General features: G+C 41.6%; 1 protein-coding gene across 1 annotated transcript in view; it reads left to right on the forward strand.

Annotated features, from left to right (window-relative positions):
• The window catches only part of LOC131052100 (multiple organellar RNA editing factor 8, chloroplastic/mitochondrial), an 85,497-nt gene that overhangs the window by 20,338 nt on the left and 38,324 nt on the right, over positions 1–26,835 (forward strand). The gene's annotated exons all lie outside the window — the stretch shown is intronic.

Below are 26,835 nucleotides of genomic sequence, written 5' to 3' on the forward strand. Positions count from 1 at the left end.
GTCAATTGACAATGCAATAATATCAAACATATTGTACTAGTTCTTTTAATAAAAAATGTACTATCATCCAATCATCAAAGTTAACAAGTATTACTTTCAGAGTTAACATATTTTCACTTGTTTGCTAAGAGCATATGTTGGGCCGTTTTGATCTATGAACATGGACTCAAATGGAATCAATATTGATGAATATTGAGACAGTCGAGTGTTGGGATGTTTTCGGTAGTGGAGCGTTTAAACATCAAATTTTTGTGGTGTTTTGGTGGCAGAGTATGCAAATGAGAACAAAGAGCCAGCACGTCTGGCAAAGAGAAGTTCAACAACAAAATTAGACAAACAACTCGTGGAAATGGATGATGTTTTTGAGGTGAAAGGAGGAATGAGTGACTAGTCTTTTAAGGATGCAAAATGGCAGCTAGAGAAATGGCGGATGACAAATTGGCAAAAGAAAAAGCATTCATTGTAGAGAAGTAACTGTTTGAGGAAAAAGAAATGAAGACAATGGAATGTTAGCAACCTACAATGGAGATACAGGTACAACCCTAGAATTTCTATTGCTTGATGATGTGATTAATAGCATTATTGAGTATCAATATAGGTCATCGAAGACTGAGTTTTTTGAATGAGCAAAAGTTAATTGGGAGGACAGAGGATGGGAAATCAAAACTAAGAGGATTGGGAAAAATGTATGTATCAATAAGTTTACCACTAATAAAAGGGAGGACCCGTCACACATTTGTGTGTGGATCTTTCTTTTTATCAATGGGCAAATTTTTGGTTTTGTTCTATTTATGCTCCTAACATAGCTAGAGAAAAATTTGAACTATGGGAATTGATGAATAATAATTTACACCAAGATGATTGGGTGACTGGTGGCGATTTTAACATGGTAGAACATGACTCAGATCGTAGTTGGCATAACCATGTTAAAATTAAGTAATAAGGAATTTGATAAATGACTTTTTTTGTTGAAGCTCATTGGTTGTGATTGATCCTATTCACAATTCTTTTTCCAGCTATCACCATAACTAGTTCACTTGGATTGATTGTAGATTGGGTGTGGATAGAAATCTTAGTAGATTGGACACGTATTATATCTCTCCCAAGTTGCATTTATCGCAACGCTCTTGTGGGTATTGTGTGAAAGTTGAATTTTTTACTTCATTGTCAGATTGTTTTCCTATCATCCGTGTCATTTCGTGGATTGATGTTAAGGAACTTGACTTTCATAGCTTCCCTTCAAATGAATACTTTGCACGTTAAAATACAATTTTGTATTACAACCATATTTGACACTTGGAACTCCAAATGATATCTTTAGCACATACTTTTCGTAGAATGGAAGTAGAGAACAAACTAGAGATTAGAGAATGCCTAAAGATACCATTTTTTTCTTTCCAATCAATTTGTTGTGACTTTGTTGCCCAATGAAAAGGTATTGGTGTAAAGCCATCCTTAAATATCATCACATTAAATCAAATAAATAAATCGGTAGTTTATTTGGGAAGTCCTTCATGTGCATCCATGACCATTAATATAACTAGAGAATGAGAACACTCAACATATATATTTTATATGGGCCATGCTTACACAATTTAATTATTTATATAGGGCTTATTAAGGCAATTGCTTGTTCTTGGTGCAATGACAATATTTGAAACCAAAAAATCAAGTTGGGTTTAGCTATTCCTATTTAATCATTTTTTATTTTATATGATTTCAATACCTATTTAGGTATGCCCCTGGGAATACCCTCTTGAGTTTCAACTAAGATAAGGTGCAAAAGATAAAACCCAGTCTTGTTAATTTTTCTCAAAATCATCTATAGTTCTCTTCATGAACTGTTTTCAGTTTATTTGTGACACTCTAGCCTTGTGAATGATAGTTGTATTCTAGGAAATGCAGTACTTATTTTGAGACATAACAAGTAGAACTCCCTAGAATTCCTAAACATAAGGAAAGAGTTTTATCATGTATAACTGTTGCAAAAGAAATGAAGCAACCTTGTTTTATCTTTGATAGTGTTTCAAATAGTAAGTATGTTAAATAGACCATTGAGGTATACTTACTAAATTCCTAGTCAACAATCAAATAGACCATTGAGGTATACTTACTAAATTCCTAGTCAACAATCAAATTAGTGTTGAACCTTTCTATACCATGTGGCTAATCAACAAATGGCTAGTCCACAACTACATGTTGGTCTCTAGAGTTTCAAGAAATGACATTCTTCTTCAAGTTATGAATGATTGATGTTTGTAAGAGTCCAATTCCTATATTAAGTATTGTTTCATGGATCTCAAATGTAGGAATAGATAGGCGATTCGTCAACATCTGCAGGAACCCTACAAGACCAAATAATTTCCACAAAAGAGAATGATAGGTAAGGAATTTATGCTATTTGGTAAGGAATTTTGGCACACTCAGGTTATAATGCAACGAATTTGTTCCATGCATTGGCACACATATCCCATTAGGAATTTCTTAGTTATCTAAGAATGATTGTCATAACCCTCTTACTCGGGATATTCGAAAAAAAATATTTGATTAATTTTGGATAAGGTTGGAATTGATCGATTCTTTATTTATAATAAATTAAAAAGTAACCAATAAATCAAGCAAAAACTCAAAATTTTGTAAATGCATTAAATTATATAATAAACTTGATTAAATATAATAGTAGACTAATATATAAAAAACTAATTTTACTAAGAAACCAAAAATACATATATATAAATATATATATCATTTTCATTATAATATTAACTAGATGCAAGTAATTGATTTAAAAATTTAAAACAATAATGTTCACATTGTTTTCGGTTAAAGTCAGCGGACGATTTTTTTGATAAGGTTGCTTCTTTTCTTTCTTTAGCTTTCCAGCCGTGCTCGACGTACGAGCCAAGTGTCATCTCGATGTCGCCCCGACGACTCGTATTTTATGTTTTGAAGTCTCAAAGAGCGCGGAGGTGACAGATGGATCGATTCTGATGACTTGGCTTTGCTTTTGGGCCTCGCCTCATGGTTTGAAAAATGGAGACACCTGGCCTCTCAGTGTTGTTTGTAGTTTTTCGGTTGGGAGGCTCTTCTGTAGAGTTTCCTCTGTTCTTCCGCGTGTCCTTCAGTGTGTTTTCCTGCGGAGTTGCACGACATGTTTTTTTTTGTTCAGGCAAGTAGGAAGATCGTCGCGACTAGGTGAGATTAACAACTTCGAAGGTCGTTTTGCTGGGTGTGTTCTTGCAGAGTGCCACGACATGTCTTTTCTGTTTCAGGGGTGGTTTTTCTCGGTTGGCGGATGTTTGGGCTGTTAGCAAAGCCATGGGCTCTATTTATGCTTGTTTTTTCTCTATTATGGGGGTTCAGAATTTTTAAAAGAAATAATTAAGTTTTATTAGTTAGAATTTTGGCCTTTTAGCTGTTACTGCTTTCTGAAGAAGGTTAATCAAATTGTTCATGCGGCCTTTGTGATGCCTTTTTTCAGCATGCTCTGATGGTTGTCTATGTTTTCTATTGTGATTCTGATAACTTTGGAAATATATATCTAAGACTCTGCCGATTAAACTATGTTTTGCACTTGTTATCTGGGAGATGCATGATTGATATTTGTTTATGTTGCAAAGGAATTTTGATTGTATCTTAGTTGTGGATCTGTTCGAACATGTAGATTATTGAATGGGCTTTAAAACTACATGTCTTTGGGTTTTATATGGTGATAATATTTTTAGAAAAATGCTCTGGCGTATCACCTCAGTAGTTTAGATCTTCTTGTTTTGAGTTTTTCCTTCTTCCCTTTTTCTCAAAATCATAAGGAAGAGCTGACTTCTCAAACCCGGAGGTCATTTAGCGAGTCTTGCGCAATTGGTCCCCCATCACTGAATTTCCCATAAGGCTGTTTGCTTTCAGAGAAATTTAGAGTCAACAATTCTTTTTCTGGCACACCCCGTGGGACCTGAAGTTCAAGTAAAACTCTGAGCCAGTTTATGAGTCGCAAGCCTTTTACCAGGAGTCAAACAACCTCGAATCCCAGTCTACTCTTACCACCCCTAGTGACCATTCATTCGTCCTTATCTTCATCCTCACAGAGTTTACTCGTCTTCCTCGCAGTCTCCTTCGTAGCAATGACACATATTCCCCCTAGGAATTTCATGACTTGGGATAACGAGAGCCCTCTCATTCCCCCAACCCCGCTCGTGGTATGGGGACCCATCCCTATAGTCGCATTGAAAGGCGTGCCCAAGTTCACTGGAGAATGTCATAAAACCCCTGGGGAACATTTACAAGATGTAGCCACTGTCTGTGGCATTACTGAACAAAATGTGGCCTTGAGATTGCTCATAGCTTCTTTCAAGGGAAGAGCTTTGGATTGGTTCGGATCTTTAGGTCCTGATACTATAGGAGATTGGGATCAGTTGGGCGACTGTTTTTTCCAAAGATTCTCTGATAAGGCTGACAGATCATCCTTGATGCATCAATTGATCACAATAAAGAGAGCCCCTCAGGAAGCACTAATTGATTTCAATCTAAGATTTCAGAGGACCTGACAGAGGATACCTTTATCCACCCACCCTCCTGTGGATATGGCATTTGTATTCTACTTAAAAGCTTTCAATTCCGATATATCAGTGATGATTCAATCCATAGGAGGCAATACTCTCCCACAAGCATTCGACATAGCAGTCCAAGCAGAAAATAATTTGATTGATGCCGGAAAGCTCGCCTCCCGCCCCACCATGACAGTCTTTCCTGAGATATCCCTTCAAATTCCCGAAGAAACCTCTCCTAGCACATCTACCCCACAATCTATGTACTTGTATCCCGTTCCCCCGCTATCATCCTTGGCCGTTGAAGTTAGCGATATGAAGAACTTCTTGAGATCCTTCTCCAATGAGATTGTCAATCTAAAGAAAGCCCAAGTTCCACCCACCAGACCCCCTTTCCAGCAAAACTTCCAAGGGAACTGACCTCCATACCAACATAACCAGCATGCCAATCACTGTACTGACAAGCCCGCTCAACCGAATGGCCAAATAGTCCCAGTCCCGAATCCATTGCAAACTACCTATCCAAACACTGGTAAGGAGATGGCAGTGGGTTAAAATAACCTTGCAGATGATACCAATTCCTGGTGCTTCCCATGTAACAACGCTCATGCTCTGAGGAATTGCCCGAGAGGAAATTTGCAGCAGAAAGTTGCCGAGCAAAGGAGTCTAGGCATGGCGCTGGACGAGTCTATTTATACATCTCCAGGTATGGATAACGCGTCTCTTGTTGCTCAAATGCAAGGCATGTCATTGCAACAAGAGGCAGAGATTGCCCCAGATCATGCACTATTTTCTTGGATGGAGGACGAGGGTGCAATGTTCACCAACATTACATCCACTTCAAGGGAGGGAGCCCCCTTTGTGCAATCGGATTATAATATCCACTCCAAGAGGAGTTTCATCGGGGAGAATGCCAACACTTCAGGACGAGCTCCCACAGATACAACTCCCAAACAACCGGTGATTAGCCCCGCTTATCCAAGGAAAGAATTCATCCCTTATAAGTCGAAAGAGCTGAAGGTTCCCACACCCACAATAGTAGATGTTGTGGAGCATCTGAAGAAAGCTCCGACCGATGTTTCCCTGTGGGATCTCCCGAGTATCCTTGAGTAGAAGAACTGGTTGAAGGAAGCCCTGTCTACGAGTGGGAGAGATGCAAGCGAGGGTGCCACCAAAGCTCCATGGACCAACGAAATATTTTCCAACCCGTTGCTGACAAGTCATGCTCTCCGACCATGTTGACCAATGAGGTTTCATCTCCCAAATCTCAACTAGAAGGTAAGCCCAAGCAGAACCCATTTTATCTTACCCTTATAGTTGGGGATAAACTCTTGCATAATTCTATGATAGATTCTAGAGCTAGCACCACCGCCATGCCTAAACAAATTGCCGAAGTTTTGAATATCAAGTATGAACCTTTAAATAGGAGGGTTACGGAACTTGATGGGAACAAGGTCCAGATCATAGGTCTTATCAGAAGTCTCCCTCTGACTTTGTTTGCATGTACCAGTGTTACGGTATCCCGAGAAGTAGTGGTCATTGACATCCCGCCTATTTTCAGGCTCTGCCTTTCTCGAGACTTCACTGCAAAAATATGAGGTTACCCGTCTTTAGATTGGTCCCACCTCATCCTTCGCACTCAGTGTGGCACCAAGCTAAAAATTCTCTCAAAAACCCTCCATGCCGAACACGTAGTGGACGAGGCCATGATTAATTTCGAGCCCGCTCACACTTCTATTTCAAATGAGGAAAGGAAAGTTGTAGAACTCCTGGAAGACGAAGAAGTAACAGGGGAGATTTCACCCGAACAAGAGGATTTCCTGAACAAATTCATAAAATCTGATCCCTACTCCAACTACCACGCCACTGGTCTAGGTACCTAGTGCATCTTTGACTAAAACCAGGCCATCCCAAAGCTTACTAAAGGATCGTTTTATGAAGAGCAGTTATCTTCAACATTATGGACATTGCATTTCGATAGCGCAAAATGCAAGATAGGCTCCAGGGCTGGAATCTGCCTCACCCCACCCTCAGGCGAGCACGTCTTGAAGTCTTTCCGTTTACAATTTGTATGTTCTAATAAAGAAGTAGAGTACGAGGGATTGATCGAGGGTCTGATCTTGGCGGAAAGAATGGGCATTAAAAAGTTGAGGGTCTTGGGTGACTCCGAGCTGGTGGTCCATCAAGTTTGAGGGGTGTCCAGTGCCAAGCATGTCCGCATGAGATCTTGTCACGCCAGAACGTGGGATTTAATCGAAAGCTTTGACGCTTTAAATATTGTGAGCATCCCCCGAAAACTAAATGCTGTTGTTGACCGGATGGCCACGATCGGATCACAGTTTGATCCCACCACAGATTTACTCACCGGCCCCCGAGCAATCTCTATAGTTGTTTGACCGACTATCCCCGATAATGATACCCACTGACAGGTTTTCGAGAGCAACGAGTAGATCGCATTATTCATCCAAAGCTCAGGAGAATTTGCAGATCAACTGCAACCTAAGGTGAAAGAGGTTTACAAAGATCAGATCATCCAGTTGAAATCCAATAAGCTTCCTAATGGTCTGATTACTTTGGAGAATCTGTTCGACCATGATGAAATGAAAAATGATAAGCGGAAGCTTACAACCAGTAAAGGAGATTATACCGAGATGTCGGTAGGAAATGGGAGATTACTCAAAGTAGGAAAAGGCGTTTCTCCTAAGGACCAGAAGAGATTGGCCCAATACTATGATGAATACGTCCATGTCCTAGTTTGGTCTTATGATGATTTAAAAGGTTATGATCTCAACATCATTCAACATACCATTGAGCTCAGTAACGAAGCTAAGCCAGTTCGACAGAAGCAAAGGCCGGTCAACCCAAAGATCGAGTCCCTCATGACTCAAGAGTTAAGGAAGATGATCAAATCAAGGATCGTTTACCCTATAAAACATAGCACATGGGTATCCAATCTGGTTCTTGTAAGGAAAAAGAATGGAGATATTCGGCTCTGTGTATATTTCCGAGATCTAAATCAAGCATTTCTCAAAGACCACTACCCCTTGCCGTCAATGGAGTAGCTACTGAGCACGGTGGCGGGGTCAAAGATGTTCTCAATGCTCGACAGCTTCTCGAGATACAACCAAGTCCTAGTAAATCGAGAAGATCAAAATAAGACAACGTTCACCGCCAAATGGAGAACGTTCGCATACCAGAAGATGCCTTTTGGGTTGTCAAACACCAGAGCAACTTTTCAAAGAGCTATGGATCTAGCCTTCAAAGAACTCATAAATAAGATTATTTTGATATACTTGAATGCCATGACAGTGTTTTCCAAAGACCGAGAGGATCATTTTGATAATCTCGAACTGGTTTTCCAAAAATGCCTTGAATTTGGGATTTCCTTAAACCTAAAGAAATGCATTTTCGGTGTCCCTCAAGGCAAGTTGCTCAGACATATAGTGTCCAAAGAAGGTGTTTCCATTGACCCAGATAGAGTCAAGGCCATAAAAGACCTCCCCCTTCTGGTTAATAAAAAGGGAGTCCAATTCTTTCTAGGAAAGGTCAATTTTGTCAGCCGTTTTATTTCTGATTTTGCCGGAATCATAAGGCCCATCACCCTAATGCTCAAGAAAGATACACACTTCAAATGGACTCTAGAGGCCAAAAGAGCTTTTTATGGAATCAAAGACGCTATCTGTTTAGCCCCTGTTTTGTCTAACCCGGATATGTCTATAGATTTCATAATATATGTTTTTTCTAGTCAATATAGTATTGCCATGGTGTTGACCCATATAGACGTCGAAAAGGGGAGTGAACATCCTATGGCCTTCCATTCAAAGATCCTCAAGGAATATGAGGCCAAATATAACTTTGTTGAAAAACAGGGCTTGGTCGCGGTAAAGGGACTCAAGAAATTCAGGCATTTCATTGCCTACAATAAAACCACGGTGTATGTAGCTCATCATGTAGTCCGAGAATACATCATGGAGGGTGAGTACAAGGGCATATGTGAGTACATAGTTCAGGGGTATGAACCCCGCAAAGTCAAAATGCTGCAGAAGAGGTCGTTATGCTTTCACCCGATTTTCCAAAAGCATGCTGGATGGAGGCCAGGAAGCAATTCATGAAGACCAGGGTTTTTCCTGAGGATCTCCCCCCCGAAAAGAGAAGGTACGATAGATTCCAAAACAACGGTTTCCGCTTGATAGATGAAGTCCTGTTAAAAAAGAATTTTGATGGAATCCTGCTTCGCTGTGTAGATCGAAGCCAAGTGGATAAAATCCTACATGAATTACACTACGACTCCTCGGGAGGCCATTTCTCTGCACCTACAACTACTATCAAAATTACCCAAGCCGGATATTTTTGGCCTTCTATGTTCAAGGACGTGCACAATCTGATAAGGGGATGCAAGGAGTACCAATATTATACTGGCAGAAGTAGAAGAACAACAATGCCCCTCAGGCCTGTGTCAGTAGAAGAGCCTTTCGCCCAGTGGGCTCTCGATTTTATCGGAATGATCAGTCCCCCCAATTCAGCTGGACACAAGTGGATCGTGACCGGCACCGACTATCTCACCAGATGGTTCAAAGCCATCCCTTTGAGGAACTCATTAGAAAGTGAAGTGTCGGCTTTCCTAGAAGACCTGTCATGCCAATACGGTTCTCCTAAAACCATCATATCAGATAATGCACGCGCATTCACCGACTCGCGAATTATCCAATTTGCCCTTGACAAAGTTATCTATCTTAAAACTCTTCTAATTACTATCCTCAGAGGAATGGACTTGCCGAGTCTACTAACAAGAACTTGATCAGGCTTATTAAAAGGATAGGTTCTGAATATAAGAGGGAGTGACACCGTCATTTGAGAAGCGCATTATGGGCAGACTGCATAACACCCAAACAAATCCTAAAAAACTCCCCATATAAGCTGGTATATGGAAAAGATGCACTTTTCCCCACGTCTTTAGTGAGCCCAACCCTACAACTACTTAGGTCTATGTAGGTGGCGGAGAACGGCCCCATGGCTAGATTAGCAGAGATTATGGAGTTAGAAGAGGCAAGAGAGACAACCTTTGCAACTCTCCAAGATAGGCAGGAAACCATCAAAAGGTGGTTCGACATTAAAAAGAGCTCTAATCCAGTTTTAAAACCTGGGGACCTTGTGCTGAAGTACAATGAAACGGCGATGAAGCCCGACCAACATGCCAAGTTCGATTGCTTGTGGGAAGGGCCTTTCCGTATTCTAAACTGTAGGGGTGTTAACGCATTCGAACTCAAAAACATGAATGGAGACCCCCTCTGGATTCTGGTTAATGGTTTCCACCTCAAGACATTTCACTAAGCTTTCTCCTTTCGTTTAGTGCATATATTGTATATATTGTGAATAGTTCTTTTGAGTGCATAATTTATTTCATTTATTCCCCAAGCTAGTTCCAACAAGGTAAAATAAATTACAAAATATGCCAAGATTGAGCAAAAAAAGAAAGTTTGTTGTATTAAGCATTTTTGTATTTCTGTTACATGTATAGAGTAGGCTTATGGCCCCTCCTTTTTACAAAATGATAAGGCAACAGTCAACAAAGGCGGGTCATCACTGGTTCATTGGTCTCTCATGTCCTCATCTTCATCTATTAGGAAGTTTGAATCCTCACTATCATCAGGAGTGTTCCCTCCCTCTGACCACTCGTGGTCAGAATCACTTCCAGGCTCCCTAGGCAGGAAGACAACAACCAGGTTTGACCGTTTATGCGGTGTTAGAACCCGAGGGAAGATATGGTCCCTAAAGTCAGTATACCATTCAGTATCTTCAGGGACGTGGACTATCATATGAATGCGCAGAAGGAATTCTGCAGCAAGCTCGACACAAAACCGATGAGAAGACAGTGTTATTGTCTTCAACCCACTAACGAGTGGATGCCAAGCCACTTCCTCATTGTGAGTGACAAACCTTTCCAAGCCAGATGGTAGCAGGAGCCCTCAGAAAGGGACATGATATGCAACCACATCCTCCAGTTCGCCCAAGTAGTCTTGGGAAAAGAGAGCCCTGGTCAATTGCAAAGCTAATAGCCCAACCTGACCACAATCCGGTAAAGAAGCTATGAAGCGTGAGCAGATGTCTGTGTTCACCCGGTACCGATCCACATTATCGATGAAGTCCTCTCCAAGCACCCACTTGATAGAAACTATTATCTGTGGATTTTTCCGCCACGTCATCAATTGCAATCTCCGATTAGAGATATTCCCAAGGAAAGTGACCTGCACTTTGCTGCTGACAAGCCTAACCGAAGTATCCATGGTTGTAGAAACTTAGTCGTTGAATCTTGCACTATACAAAAGGAATGTCTGAAAAGACATATTTATAGAAAATTACAGCTCGAGATGATGAATGCTTGAAGCCCCAACCTTCACAAACTTCAATGCTCCTGTCATTTTTTCATTAATTCACTCAAGGGAATGACCCTGGATTCAGAGTTGGCAATGTCTTGCCAGGTACCTCGAAGAAGGAGTCTATGTAAGCAGATGCCACACGTATGTGCAGGTACATCGCATTTTTAACTCAACCTCCGTAGGACTGTCTCAACTTGTGCAAGCTTCACTGCCTGCCGATTCTCTCGATTAAAGAAAAGATTTGTCCGAGCATGCCTTTTCCCTCAAGCGGATTCAAGTTATGGCGGGTTAACTAAATTTTTTCTTGGGAAGCAGGAATGGCGGTGCTCGTCCTCCTCAGGAGTTTATTGCAGCTGCAAAATGAGCTGGCACACGTGTAGGCGGGCGCTTGCCATTAAGCATTTGCTTTTGCGAAAATCTAGGCATGCAGTGCATTTAAAGAGTGAAGGTAACCTCTCTTTTTCATCTCATTATATTTTTTTAATCTAAGTGCTTTTCTCTCTCTCAGATTGTTGAGAAGTTTGACAGAAGTAAAGTCACAGCCTATAATGGAGGCCGAAGCAACATCCTTAGGCTCTGCCCATGGAGGATTCTGGGTGGATGTTTTCAGAGAACTCTCGTATTCTTCACATGCAACCCCTCCCAAAGTGGAGTACCCAAGAACGAAAGCCAAGGCAAAGATGGTCACTCGAAATACATCCGCTGTGCTGGATTCCTTAGAAATCATTTTCAAGCCAGAGGTCCGCAAGCAACCCAAGAACCTCAGAGAGGCCGCATGCAACAAAATACTTCACCATAGAGTGGAACCACAAGCAATGGCAGTTAATTTCTAGGGTGGTGGCACGCCCCAATTTGTGGTCCCCATAGTTCTACATTTCCCAGAACCCATATCGGTTTGCGCCGATGTTTTCAACCCTACCACTTGTTCTATCAGTGGCTCTTCCTTGAAGGTGGTAATCTCTCCAGAGGCTGTTAGGAATATGATGTGTTGCCCTATCTTTGAAGGGATAGAGGTATTTTCAGAGAATTCAATGGAAGAGTTTTGGAATACCAGGAGCAAATGCATTGACCTTTTGCCAAAGCACACTTAACCAAAGTCTGTCTTTCGGGCTTCCGAAGTTCCCACGGTCATACAACGATCTGAAGCATGATGACCTCAAGGATATCTCTTCTACCCTCGCCTGGCTATGTGGTTACAATAACGACCGGGACATTACAATCGCAATGATGGGTTTCTTTTAAGTGCAGGAAGCAGAGAGAGCCTTTTCACCTTGACTTCTCCATCGCCATAATAGAGGCCATGGTGAAGCAATTATCAGAATTTCAGGAGTCGTGACACTTCAGGTTTTCCTCAGTCTTAGTCTACTTGCTCCTGCATCAGAATGAGGCCTTCTTCAGCCAGCGCATACGGTTGGCAAATTGCGATGAGTTAGGAAATAGGATGCCGGTGTCGGCTTGGACACCCCTGCTACTAGTTTCTTTCGATGTGTACCATTTTTCTGACCTCTCTTGACTTCGATGCTCAAATATTTTGGTTCAATCCCTAATGAACCGTTAGCCCGTTTCTCCCAAGTCTAGATGAACTAGATGCAGAAAGAGCACCCTCCCCGTGATTGGTTCATAGGTTGCGATTTTTTGTTTGTTCGAGTGCATGGTTTCTCCGAGGAGCCTTTTCGTATGCCCATCTATGTTACTGAGAGGACCCTTGCTCTAGAGATTGAGAGACAATTGGTAAGAATTGAGAGGGCTATAGGAGAGCGAAAGCATGATACCTCCATTACTGAAGACCACAAAGCCATCGGTCTGATCACTCTGGTAAGGAGAAACATTGCAGAAGAGGTCTTGACTTCTGAGCTAGCACAACTTGGGCTGGTAGCGATCAATGACTCCTGGAGATACGACCTTGATGGTTGCCTCAGTAAGAGAAAGAATGCAGTAAAGCATGAGTTGCAGAGCTCATGGGAGGGGCGCACAAACCCTCAGGTTGATGACCCAGGTTTGTATGTGGGTCTTGCTGATTACCAGGTCCTTAAGCACCCCTTGTGGTTGAGTTTCTATTTAGTCTTGTAGAGGTACAACCCTGCAAAGCCTATTCCTCAGACGATGTTAGAAAGTATGAAAGCGGAAGCCTAGCCCAGGAAAAAGAGGGAAGACTTTTGGATTTATCAGCAAGAAGTAAGCTAGCCTAGAACTAATATTGGAAATGCCCCTCGCGACAAGTGCTTCGAGCGAGAATGGTGTCAGCTAAATAAATCCGATGAAGAGACAAGTGAAAATTCCCGACGTGGGAACTCATCCCCCAAGGTGGCCCCACGACAGGAGGTAGAGGTTATAAGTATTGCAGAGCAAGATCTAGAGCCTCAAATCCTTCTCCCTCTAACTAGTTTCGCCCACAGGCCCCATTCCCGGGCTGGTAAAAGATAGGCCGAGAAGCAGTCGCGCAACTCCCCTCCAAGGAAAAGGCAACATCCGAGTTCAGCAAGGAGGAGTCCGCCTTCTCAAACTCCAGGAGTGCCCCTAGATTTGCAGCGGTCGGTGACTTCCACGGCTCAGGTAGGTCCCTCTTTATCTTTGTCTCCTCCTCAAGCTGTTTCCTCTGCTGTTCCTCTTGCCACAATGCAGACCCAGGTACCTACTGCCCTTACATTAGCACCCGCAGGGACACCGTTTGAGCCCCAAGATATATTCCTGCAAGATTCCATCCCTTTCCTGACCCCTATCTTCATCCTCGCAACTTTTTCCACGCAGATGTCTAAAGAAACCTCCATGTCACGTAGGCTTGGTTTTGGAGAGTCTACTCCCCCCCAAATCATGGGGTCAGCATCCACGATTCCTTTTCCATCTGGAGCCTCTGTTTTCATCCCATTGTTTTCCCTATCGACCATTGCCCAACCTATTCAGACCACTTTCGGCGGGCCTATTTCCCTGTTTCCCTTCGCACTCGCCCAAGCACCGCTTTTGCCGACCAGGCTATCGATAACCTAGATGATTTCCAACAACAAGTTGTCTATTCCATGACTACTCGCATCGGTAAGACGGGAAAGCAAAAAGAAAAGGAAGGTGCCCCTCCAGCCCGTCCGCACTTGCAAACACATTTTAACGAAGATAAAGATTGTCTTTTCTTTGCAAACCTTTTTCCCAAAATCAACAAGCCAGTGTCCCAAATGAGACCAAATGACTACGCCTTGCATGCTATTAGCGTCAGCCTTCAAAATGCTATGACGTCTGACAAGGTGGAGATGATGGAAGAAACTTCAAAGGCCGTATCTTCAAATTTCATCACGAAGACCCATCGCCTGGAAAAAATACAAGCGGAGAACGAGCATCTCCGAGAATCCCTGACCCAACAGAGGAAGGAAGACAAGGCACGAAGCTCAGAAATTAATCGCTTGCAGGGTTTGTTGACGCAAGACAATTCACAGAAGGGAAAGCTACAGTCAACCCTTAATAGCGTGAGCATCCAATTGAAAGGCCAGGAAGTGACAAGGAGTGCGGCCTTAAAATAATTGCAGGAGAAATACCTAGAGATTTAACATCTAAGGCCAGCTTCGAGAGATGCCACCCAAATACAAGTTCAGTAGTGTGAAGAAGTCCGTCTAAAAGAAGAGTACGCCTGACAACTGAGTGATGCACAAATTATGCTCTTTGAGAAGAAAACGAGGTTTGAAGCAGAGCTCCAGAGCAGGGAAGATAGTCTAGAATCATCTGAAAGGAAATTCCTAGACATAGAAGTTTTGTTGCAGCAAGAACGTGATCGTACAGTGTAGCTCCAATAGAAAGTACTAGACGGAAGCGCCAGGATCCTCGCTCTGGAAAGCCAGGTGATCATTGAGCAAAATAGGTGCAAAGAGTTGCAACACGAGGTAGCTTCCAAGAGCGAAGAGGTTTTGTAGTTGCTAAATACTCCTCGCCCCACGCAGGTTTCTCAAGATTTTTCATCAATTCTAATCGAATTGTATGTTTCCCATTGGGAAAGCATTAAGTAGTATAGCCCCTCACTGCAGCTTGTGCTGAGATTCATTCAGGAAGTGTAATCCCTCTGTGCTGAGGTAGGAGCCCTTGTCAAGAACTCTCTGGTCATCCTCGGTCCTAAGATCCCCATGGCTCAGGACCTAATCCAAATGTTATACGCAGCCCAAGATGAAGAATTAAGAGCAAAGGGGATAGAAGACCACCGACAACTGATCAAGAAGACACATATTTTCATCAATCATCATAGTGTGATCATGCATGTAGTAGCGACACTTGAACCCTTGCAAATCTCCATCCCAAATATCAAACAATGTATAGAGAGGTTTGTCTCATTAGGCCTCCTTTCTCCGTTCCCTCCGGATGGTTCTGTACTAGGGGTTGAACAAGTATTAAGTTACGTCGAGCATTTGCAGCAGGATAGATCTTTCATCTAGCGCTTGAGTAATCCCATCTCCATGGAGGAGGTTGAACGTCTCCTGCACCCCTTAGCTCAGCTCTACGTGCTCCTGAAGTTGGTCCATGATGAGCCAGTTGGCCTGCCTTTTGATGAAATTATCTGCCTGAATCAACATTATCAGAATCTGGAGTTGCAAGTGTTGCCCTTTGAAGAATATTGGACCCCCTTGCAACAGGTCTATGATCTACTCCGCCCCGTTCTAGCATGAAGTCTAGTCTCCAAACCAACAATTTTGGGTTCTCGTATTCCATAGGCAGAATTCCCCCTTTTAGTCGCTAAGAAATGTTCACATTGTTTTCAGTTAAAGTCAGTGGGTGATTTTTTTGATCAGGTTGCTTCTTTTTTTTCTTTAGCTTTCCATCCGTGCTTGATGTACGTGCCAAGATTCATCTCGGCGTTGCCCCGACGACGCATATTTTACGTTTCGAAGTCTCAAAGAGCGCGGAGGTGACAGATGTATCGGTTCTGGTGGCTTGGCTTTTCTTTTGGGCCCCGCCTTGTGGTTTGAAAAATGGAGACACCTAGCCTCTCCCCGCTGTTGGTAGTTTTTTTGGTTGGGAGGCTCTTCTATAGAGTTTCCTTTGTTCTTCTGCATGTCCTTCATTGTGTTTTCCTGCGGAGTGCCACGACATAGTTTTTTCTGTTCAGGCGGGTAGGAAGATCGTCGTGGCTAGATGAGATTAACAACATTAGAGGCCATTTTGGTGGGTGTGTTCCTGCAGAGTGCCACGACATGTCTTTTTTGTTTCAGGGGTGGTTGTGCTCGGTTGGCAGATGTTTGGGTTGTTAGCAGAGCCATGGGCTCTATTTATGCTTGTGTTTTCCTTTTTATGGGGGTTCATAACTTTTAAAATAAACAATTAAGTTTTCTTAGTTAGAATTTTGGCCTTTTAGCTATTACTGCTTTCTGAAGAAGGTTAATCAAATTGTGCCTGTGGCCTTTGTGATGCCTCTTTTCAACATGCTCTGATGGTTTTTTGTGCTTTCTATTGTGATTCTGATAACTTTGGAAATATATATCTAAGACCCTGCCGATTAAACTATGTTTTGCACTTGTTATCTGGTAGATGCATGATTGATATTTCTTTATGTTGCAAAGGAATTTTGATTGTATCTTAGTTGTGGTCATGTCCGGACATGTAGATTGTTGAATGGGCTTTAAAACTATATGTCTTTGGGTTTTATATGGTGATAATATTTTTTGAAAAATTCTCTAGCATATCGCCTCAGTAGTTTAGATCTTGTTGTTTTGAGTTTTCCCTTCTTCCCCTTTTCTCAAAACCATAAGGAAGAGCTGGCTTCTCAAACCCGGAGGTCATTCAATGAGTCTCGTGCAATTGGTCCCCCATCACTGAATTTCCCATAAGGCTGTTTGCTTTCAGAGTAAAATTTAGAGTCAAGAAATAGATAAATACTTATACTTATTTTAATGCATATATTTTTATTTAAGAGCATGGTGTAGGAGAAAAAAGGAAGGCCAAGACACATGGCATGCTAGAAGAGGAAATTTATTATTAGCATATTCTATGACAAATGGAGAATATAATATTTATTTATTTTGGAAGGAATGAATTTTATTTTAGCAAATACTATGACACGGGAGATACGAATTAATACTATGACAAGAATATATCTATTCATGGCATTTTTATGACAAGGGAGTTACAAAAATGATTTTTGATAAAACGAAAGAAATAAATAAATTGACAACACGGGAGTTACAATTTTATTTTTGGCATATGCTCTTACAAATATTAATTGAAGAATCTCCCTATTTTGAAAATTATTTTTATAGATGGTGTGTAATGCCCCGCCCAGAAACCCCGAAGGGATAAAGCTAAAACACAAGATTAGAGTGCAAATATTTTAAAAAAAGAAGTTAAAATAGAATCAAAGATACATTGAGTTAACATTAAGATCAGATTACACTATGGAAGACTTAATTAGCACCTAAAGAGTTTCCCAACGTGATTACTTGATTCAACACTTAACTCAACTTCACACTAATTAATCCAATTCAGTTGATTAACTTAATGACATGTTAATACTTTAAACAAGGATAAAATCGTTCGGTAAGTTAAAAATATAGATAACATGATTAAGTTTATCTATTATAATTTAACCATACATTACGTTCAATCTTACATTTAAAACATATGTCATGCATCTAATTTCCTTACATACTTTAATTGCATTAAAAAAAACTAATGAATACTTTCCATTATACCAACCTACATTCTTCATGATCCATATTACTGCATTTAATAAGATAACTACATACATGCATTTAAGATTAACATCATCTAATACACATTATACATTTTAACTGTATATGGTGAAAATGGATACAACAATGTTGAAGGACTAAATGAATTCAACCACAAAACCCTAGCCTAACAACAACAAAGATCCACCATAACATATGAAGATTACCTAAGACAATGCAAATCAAATGAAATCACAAAGATTATACCATCACATGTCCAATAGGGTTTTGATCTCCATTCTTCCTATCTCCATTTATCTTGCTTGATATATTTGCTCTTAGATTTTGTGTGCACAAGAGCTCAACAAAGAACGGAATGTGGTTGCAAGTAGGATCTCATATGCCAAGTAGTCAATTGATCAAATAGTTAGGTAGTTAGTTAGGGTTTGATAATAAAGGAAGCATCTCCTTATATAAAAGACACAATATGAAATGGAGGGATAATATTGAAAGGTGTAAAAGGAGGTCGGCTATGATTAGAGGGTAGGTAAAGAAAATAATAAAATAATGAAAGGGTAGGTAGTGTAGGAATTAAGAGATGAATGACATGTGTCATGGGTAGAAAATGTTAATGAATTAATTAAATAAATAAAGATTCATTTAATTAATAGAAGAAGTGGGATCATTTATTTATTTAATATAAGAAAAGGATAATTTAAATAAATAAAAGTATTTATTTAAATGAGAAATAAGGCTAGCAGAGGATAAATGAATTAATTAAATAAATAAAGATTTATTTAATTAATAGAAGAATTAGGATAAAATAATTAAATAAATAAAATATTTATTTAATTAGACTGGACAATTTTAGGTGTCTACATTTTGCCCCTCTTTGAGACAATGCGGCTTGTCGCGTTGTTTCAAAGAAGATAATATGAACTGATACAAAGTTGCCCCAAGATGGGAATGATATGCCCCTCGAGAGATTGGATGAAAAATGTCTGAAAAGATCGCAGACAATCTCTCGATAAGAAAGAAAGGCTAGAATGGACTGACCGGATAAAGTGACAAAGTCATGGGATAATGAAGAATGACTCGGGAAACAAGGGCTAGGGTAGTCTATAAGATAGACCACGAGGGAAATACATCCTCATTGTCATCCACACATCCAAGAGATCAGAGTGCAGAGCGAAATAGAGCAACAACAATTAGCAGCGATGGCAATGGTTCACAGATTCGATCGCATTCATCGATTTCAGAGGCTAGCAGAGGCAGGAGAGCCGGTAAGTACCGCAAAACCTCCTTGTACTTTGTTGTATTAATTGTTGTCATTAATGCATGCTAGGTAGTGCAATAAATGCACTTAGAATAGGGTCCCAAAAAATGTCAAAAACGTGTAGGTGCGTCTGCATTGGTGCCAGGCGCGTCTATGCTCGCTAGGCGCGTCTGTGTTGGTGCCAAGCGCGTCTATGTTAGGAAAAGCGTCTGTGTAGAATGCGGTCACATCTGTGTCATGCAGGCGCATCTGTGAAATCCAAGCACGTCTGTGGAATGTAGGCGCGTCTGTGCAGAGCATAGGCACGTCTATGTTTTTTAGGTGCGTCTGTGCTAGGCAGGCGCGTTTATGCAGTCTCTAAGTGCGTTTGTGTCCAAAAATGTGCATTTGTGTCTTCTAGGTCAAATCTGCAGTTCTGTGATGAACATACACTGTCGATTGGATAAGCCGCTGAGAGAATACACTCAAACAGGTCCTCTAGGGAAGAATAGGATAGCAAATAGGGCTAAGATTGACAATTCTGTGATAGAACATACATTGCCAATTAGGAAACTACTCAAGAGGATTCACTCAAGCAAAGACCCTAGGATAAGATAGATCAAAGCACTTTGTGATGAATAGTGAGTACCAAGACATAGTACTTTGTGATGAACAGGGAGTACCAAAATATGGGCAGCACTTTGTGATGAACAGGGAGTGCAAATGTAAGCAGAACTTTGTGATGAACAGGGAGTGCAAACACGTAGTACTTTGTGATGAACATGGAGTACCACTAGGATAGAAGCAACACTTTGTGATGAACAATGAGTGCCACTAGGATAGAGCATCATACGCACTTAGATAAAAAAGTAGCATTTTGTGATGAACAGTGAATGCCACTAGGACTGATATGATTGATTTGCTTGACTGCAGGGGTATTTGCTTATGTTCGAGTCACGGGAGAGATTCCCATCGACTCAGAGGTTGCGACCTGAGTTGACAGCTGAGGACCGAGCTGCGATTGAGGCTATGGGATTGAGACATGTTCTGTATGTGCTTGAGTTTCGGGCGAACATGGGATTGCTGACTGCACTGGCGGAGAGGTGGCACTCTGAGACTTGCACTTTTCATTTGCCGATGGGTGAGATGATAGTCACCTTGGAGGATGTATACAGGATTCTACGGATATCGATCGATGGGGAGCTAATTCTGTACGATCGAGACGGAGACAGGGATGCCCTGAGACGAGTGTTCTAGGATCCGGCATTGGAGATGAGGGCTAGACATGTTGCTAGGGATACCATGGCAGTGACAGGGTTAACACTACCAGTTGTATTGGGAGGAGTGATTAGTGGGTTCTTGTGTTTGGATAGAGCGACACGAGGGTTGGCTGTGGGCTGGGGAGGTGCACTGGAGACACTAGTTACTCAGCACACCAGATATGCCCGGGGTCTGTGCGTGCTGGCACATTTATACTATGAGTTGCATCAGTTTGTGTACCACAGATCAGTGGGACTGGGCTGCGGAGTGACATTGCTATAGGTGTGGGCATATGAGCATCTGCTAGTGACACAACCGATACACTTCAGGGGTGGGGGCCATGGATGCAATTTTGTGCATTTGTATGATATGATCACCTCACAACAACGGATTGACAGGTTGGAGTATTGGCGGCGGGTTATTGATGAGATTGATATGGTTATATGGAGGCCGTACCTAGGATGTGAGTAGTGGGAGGATGATGTAGTAGAGCTGCCCTACACCTTTTGAAGTAGGTATCTGATTGGGCGGACACCTTATGTACTAGAGAGGCAGCTAGTTGACAGGGTTGGTAGACAGTTTGGCAGGATCCAGCGGATGCCACGGGGTTTAGGCATGTATGCACGGACAGTCAGGGATCAAGCGCACTTTGGGCCATTGCTATCATATGATCAGGTTGTTACACAGCTAGTGGAGATGATGCCCTTACCCTGGGATATGTGGCCAGAGATTGAGGATGCCGACATGGATGTAGAGTACACAGCGTATTAGGCCGAGCATCCATTCCCACGCCTGACAGATCCAGGAGAGCTGCTAGACGGAGATGGTGGTGGGGATGGTGATGATGATGGAGATGATGGGGGTAGAGGCCGACGGAGGAGGCAGGGTGTAGTTGGAGAGAGGAGGGTGGCACCGCGGAGGGAGGGTGGAGAGGACAGACAGGCTCAGATTGTGAGGGGTCATGGTGGATTGCTGCTACAGGTGCCAGCAACACAGGGTCCCAGACAGGTGCAGGGATAGGGACAAAGGCAGGTATATGTACAACCACCAGTATAGGCACAGGCATAGTGACAGGCACCCATATAGGATGAGCCACAGGCAGAGGCACAGGGGGATGAGGAGGAGGAGGATGAGCTAGTTGAGCTGAGGGAGATCTGCCAGGGATAGGCAGATGAGATCCAGGAGCTAGAGAGGGAGAGGGATAGTCTCAGGAGGCGGCTCAGAGATACTGAGCGGGAGCGGGATCATGCCATTCAGTGCTACACAGAGGCTGAGACATCACTGAGGGCTGGTAGATAGGTGGCAGAGGACATAGGGGCTAGATATGCCTATGTGCTACGGGCAAGAGAGGAGATAGGCTATTGGTGGGATCTATATTATGGTGCAGTGCCACCAGATCAACGGGTGAGGAGCTTCCGTAGACCATTGCGGAGAGCGACAGCTACGGGAGGGAGCCAGAGGAGACATGCATCTAGTGGTGGGGTTATGGGTCCTCCACCACCACCAGATAGGGGGGACAGGAAGGATGATCCTAGGGCAGGTCCTTCCAAAGCTCAGATTCCGTCGAGGCCAGGCGGCTCTGAGGGAGGGAGTTCATCATAGCCGTAGAGGGCTCCCTATGTATCAGTATTGTACTATTTTTGTATGATGATGTAGACACCTTCGGGTGATTGTAGCCATATGATTTTGACATCATTGTATCATGACACTTATGATTATATATATATGAGATGATTCATCTTTGCGGCAACTATTTGCATGTGTATCTATGTGATGAGATGTTCTTATGTGATGCTTATGATATGGATGCAAATATATATATGATGAAATGCAATATTTTTGTTCTTTTATGTTTTGAATATGTTATGCAAATACAATTGTGAATGTATGAAATGCAGATGAATATGATAATATAGATAACTGTGATGAAAATGTAAGATGTGCTAACATGTGTTGGGTGCAGGATGTGATGCAATTATGATATCTATATGTATGTATGAAATGCTTATATGTGGTAATGCAGGTGAAACTACATGAGATGCAAATGTTTTTGGTGTGTCATTATACTCAGCCATATGATAGCGGGCTACATGGACTCATGAAGGATGATGGAAGACAGAAGATATGAAAGTGAAAGAGGTTCTTGTGCGTTATCATCATTGAGCTTTATTATGGCAAGATGGGTTATGACAAGTACCTGTTTGCATGGAGATAAGACAGTCTCAAACAATGAATGCCCCAGTTCATACTAGACTCACAGTGTCCTCATATCCTTGAACAAGTCATAACATTACTAAGAGACAATCTACAGACAACAAAGAAAAACAGGTGACGATACCCCATCCTCGCCTTTCTAGTCAAAGACATCTTTGAGATAGAATCTCTAGTCAGAGACATCTTGGAAAAGCTAAAAGACATGTCACCAAAAGATAAAATCAAAAGAAAACCAAGACTCGACACCAACATTCACTAGAGTCCTCAAGTTTAGTGTCTCCTGTCACTTGTATAAGTTTATTTGATTGTGGTCACAATGTTTACTTTCACAAAAATGATAGATAGCACTGAACCATATGTTGTCCGCGTCTATTGAAAGATTTGATTTGTTGAAGCTCATTGTTGCTGATGTGTCTCATCTGAAACTGATTGAATCCATGAAACCGATACTTTATTGCGGAGAAGACGAAACTTTATTGTGGATCGGCGATGCAGATGTTGCTTTATTGCGGATTGTGCGCTGATAGACTGAAGAAAACTGGAAGAAACTATACTCCTCGAAACAGATGATGCTCTCAGTTCCACATCCATCACTAGACGTAGGATTTTCCTTAGCCACATATAGGAGCTGATTTATTATGAATGGAAAGGGGCTAAAAGAGAGGTTTATTATGAATGGCTAACCAACCTTGGGTAGATCAATAACAAGCCATGATGGGAATGGGTAAGTTTATCATGGATGAATAGGTTGTGAGTGTGTGCAAAGTGAAAGGATGAAAGTGAATCCTGAAGGAGAGAGGAACAATGTCTCTACGCATGGCGCTGGTGACCTAGTTTTCACCATGGTACTTGCCCAGGGCGCCATCGAAGTGGTTTTCACCGTTGGGTGAAAATATTTTTCTATTTTTCAATTTTGATTTTTTTGTTTTTTTTGTTGTCACAAGGCACTTGTTTGCCAGGTTTTCACCAAGTAACCATTTTTTTGTTTTATGATTTTTTTTTTGTATTTTTGAGTTAGGATATTCCGAAAAGCTATGTGTAAAACCTGCGAAGGTGCATGCTGTTGATAAAATCCTCTAAAGGTTCACCCTCTATGGTTGAGAGCTGATATGCACCAGATCTATATGCTGCTGTAATGATGTAAGGACCAAACCAGTTTGGTTTGAATTTGCCCTTCTTCTCTCTGTCTTGCTGATTTTTGGGGTTTTCTGTGAGAACCAAATCACCTACCTCAAATGTGCGAGGCTTGATTTTATGATTGTAGCTGCGACTCATTCGTTGTTGATAAGCCTTAAGATGATTAAAAGCAGTTTGCCTTCGTTCATCCAATAGTTCAAGTTCTTGTAAGCGAGAGACCCTGTAGTCTTCATCACTGATAATGTGTCGTAAAGAGACTCATAAAGAAGGCAACTCGACCTCAATAGGCAAGATAGCTTCAGTTCTGTAGACAAGTGAATAGGGTGTAGCTCCTGTAGGTGTGCGAACACTTGTGCAATATGCCTAAAGTGCAGGATTAAGTTGGACATGCCAATTACGACCAGCATCGTCGACTGTCTTTTTTATGATTTTAAGGATTGTTTTATTAGACGCCTCAACTTGACCATTACCTTGAGGGTAATAAGGTGTGGAGAAACGATGGGAAATATGGAAGCGATCACAGAGTTCACGAACATCCTGATTTTTGAAAGGACGCCCGTTATCGGTAATAATGGAAACATGAATACCGTATCGACAAATGATATAGTTGAGAATGAATGTAACAATTTGTTTTCCAGTGACTTGCATGAGAGGCACGACTTCGATCCATTTTGTGAAATACTCTGTGGCAGTGATAATGAATTTATGTCCGTTGGAGGAAGGAGGGTGAATCTTGCCTATGAGATCAAGTCCCCACTGACAAAATGGCCAAGGAGTCACAATTGGTTGAAGTTCTTGCGCTGGCGCATGGATGAGGTCTCCATGAAGTTGACATTGCTTACATTTTCTGACAAACTGATATGAGTCTTTTTCCATACTGGGCCAGTAATATCCAGTCCTGATGAGTTTCTTGGTTAAGGTAGGACCACTAGAATGTGGACCACATATCCCTTCATGTACTTCACGTAACACAATCTGAGCTTCATCACTTTCCAAACATCTAAGAAGAGTGCCATCTATACCTCGATGGTATAGGATATCGGCTAAAATGACATATCGAGAAGATTGGCGAATGAAAGTGCGACGTTAGTTATTGGATAGATTAGGAGGTAGAGTATTATCACGAAGGTATATGAAAATGGAACCATATAACTGGGACTCGGGACCAACGACACATATCATCTCAGTAAGAGTGATTTCATACGAAGGAACCAAAAGGTTATCCACCAAGAACTCATAGCGGGTCTCATTCGGAGGTAGATTGATTAGTGAAGCAATTGTAGCCATGGCATCTGCGGCTCGATTCTGCTCTCTTGGTATTTGCTCAAAGTTTATCTTTGTGAAATGTTGTTTCAGGTCATCCACCATTCTTTTGTAAGGCATTAATTTCTCATCCTTTGTTTGGTAATCATCAGTTGCTTGATGAATTACAAGTTGAGAGTCCCCAAAAACACAAAGTTTTTGGATCTTCCACTGAACTGCAATCTGTAATCCTGTTGTTAATGCCTCATATTCCGCTATGTTATTAGTGCAAGGAAATGATAAGCGGTATGATTTTGGTATAGAATCCCCTTGAGGAGTTATAAAGAGGATGCCAGCTCCTGCCCCATGTTGTGTATGAGCCGTCAAAGTATAATTGCCATGGTTTTGCATGTGACACTATTAAAATGGATTCATCTGGAAATTCTGAAATTAGAGGAACATCATCTATCATGGGAGCATCTGCTAATTGATTTGCAATGGCTTGTCCTTTTATTGCTTTTCTGTCCACATACTCGATGTCAAATTCACTCAGGATCATTACCCATTTAGCTAGTTGCCCAGTAAGCGTTGCTTTATTGAGAAGGTATTTCAATGTGTCGATCCTTGCAACCAACTTAGTCTTATGAGTTAACATGTAATGTCATAATTTCTGTGAAGCAAAGACCATGGCGAGACATACACGCTCAATTGGTGTGTAGTTTAGCTCATATCCTACCAATGTGCGACTGATATGGTATATTGCCTTTTCTCTGCCTTCAGCATCTTGTTGTGCTAAGAGTGCCCCCAGTGCTGTTGAAGTAGCTGATATGTACAATAATAAAGGCTGATCTAGAATTGGTGGCATCAAAACTGGTGGATTTAGAAGATAATCTTTGAGTATCTGGAAAGCCTGTTGACAGTTATCGTCCCATTTAAATTTGATGTTTTTATGTAGCAAGTGCTGAAAAGGATTACACTTATCTGCAAGTTGGGCTATGAATCTTCGTATGGACTGAAGTCTCCCTTGTAAAGATCAAAGTTGACTGATGTTTCATGGTGGTTGCATCTCTAGGATGGCTTTGACTTTTGCTGGATCGGCTTCGATTCCTCTTTTTGATACAATGAATCCTAGGAGCTTCCCGGAGGTTACTCCAAAAACACATTTCTTGGGGTTTAATCTTACTTTGTATTTTTCCAACCGATGAAAGATGATCGAAAGTATGTCCAAATGTGTATCTCTATCTACTGATTTGCCCAAGAGGTCGTCCACATAATCTTCCACAGTAGCGTCCATGAGATCATGAAAGATAGTAGTCATGGCTCTTTGATTTGTAGCGCCTGCATTTTTTAGCCCAAAGGGCATGACATTCTAGCAGAAGGTTCCCTAAGGACAAGTAAATGCCGTTTTGTGTTGATCCTCAGATGCGATCTTTATTTGATTATAACTAGAGAATCCATCCATCAAAGATAACATCGCACGACATGCTGTGAGATCAACAATCAAGTCAATATTTGGTAATGGAAAATCTGTTGGGAAAAATGGTGTCTCAACCTTGCATTTATGCGAGGTTACTATTTATAGTAAGTTTTTATTTGAGCACGAAATAGTGCGAAACTCTCCCTGAAGCTTCTGGTTGGCTAGATAAGCATTCCGGTAAAGTTTCGTCGCAAGGTCACAGCTAGTTTTGAAGATATTAAAGTTTTCGTCTTGGAGGGGTGCAATAAAATATTTAAACTTAATTTTGGGGACTTTAGAGGCTCCGAAACGCCCTGAAAAGTGGCCGTAACCGGCGAAGCGGGTTACGAGGTGATAGAGCACTTCACGAGTTTTCCGGCGCTTCAAACGGTTCGTCAATTGGACACCCGGTTCTCAAGTTATGGCCTCCGAAAGTTTGTACTCCTGAAATAGAAAAAATAATTTGTATCGAATACATAAATGAGCTGTAAAAGGGAGCGACACGTGTTGATGTGTGCTTTAACATGTCATAGGGCATCTAGAAGGGAGATAAGGTCGGCTACACCTTATTGGGTGGTTTTAGCCCATGGTTTTGTAATACCGTTTGATGGTTTCTTGTATTGTATCTCCTATTTATGAGGTGTGTGAGATAGAGGTTGTGTGTAAGAGTCTTATGGCTATTGAGTTGTCTCTGAATCTCTGATTAGTGCTACTCCTG

This window comes from Cryptomeria japonica, chromosome 9 (genome assembly GCF_030272615.1).
Source record: "Cryptomeria japonica chromosome 9, Sugi_1.0, whole genome shotgun sequence".
Classification (NCBI taxonomy): domain Eukaryota; kingdom Viridiplantae; phylum Streptophyta; class Pinopsida; order Cupressales; family Cupressaceae; genus Cryptomeria; species Cryptomeria japonica.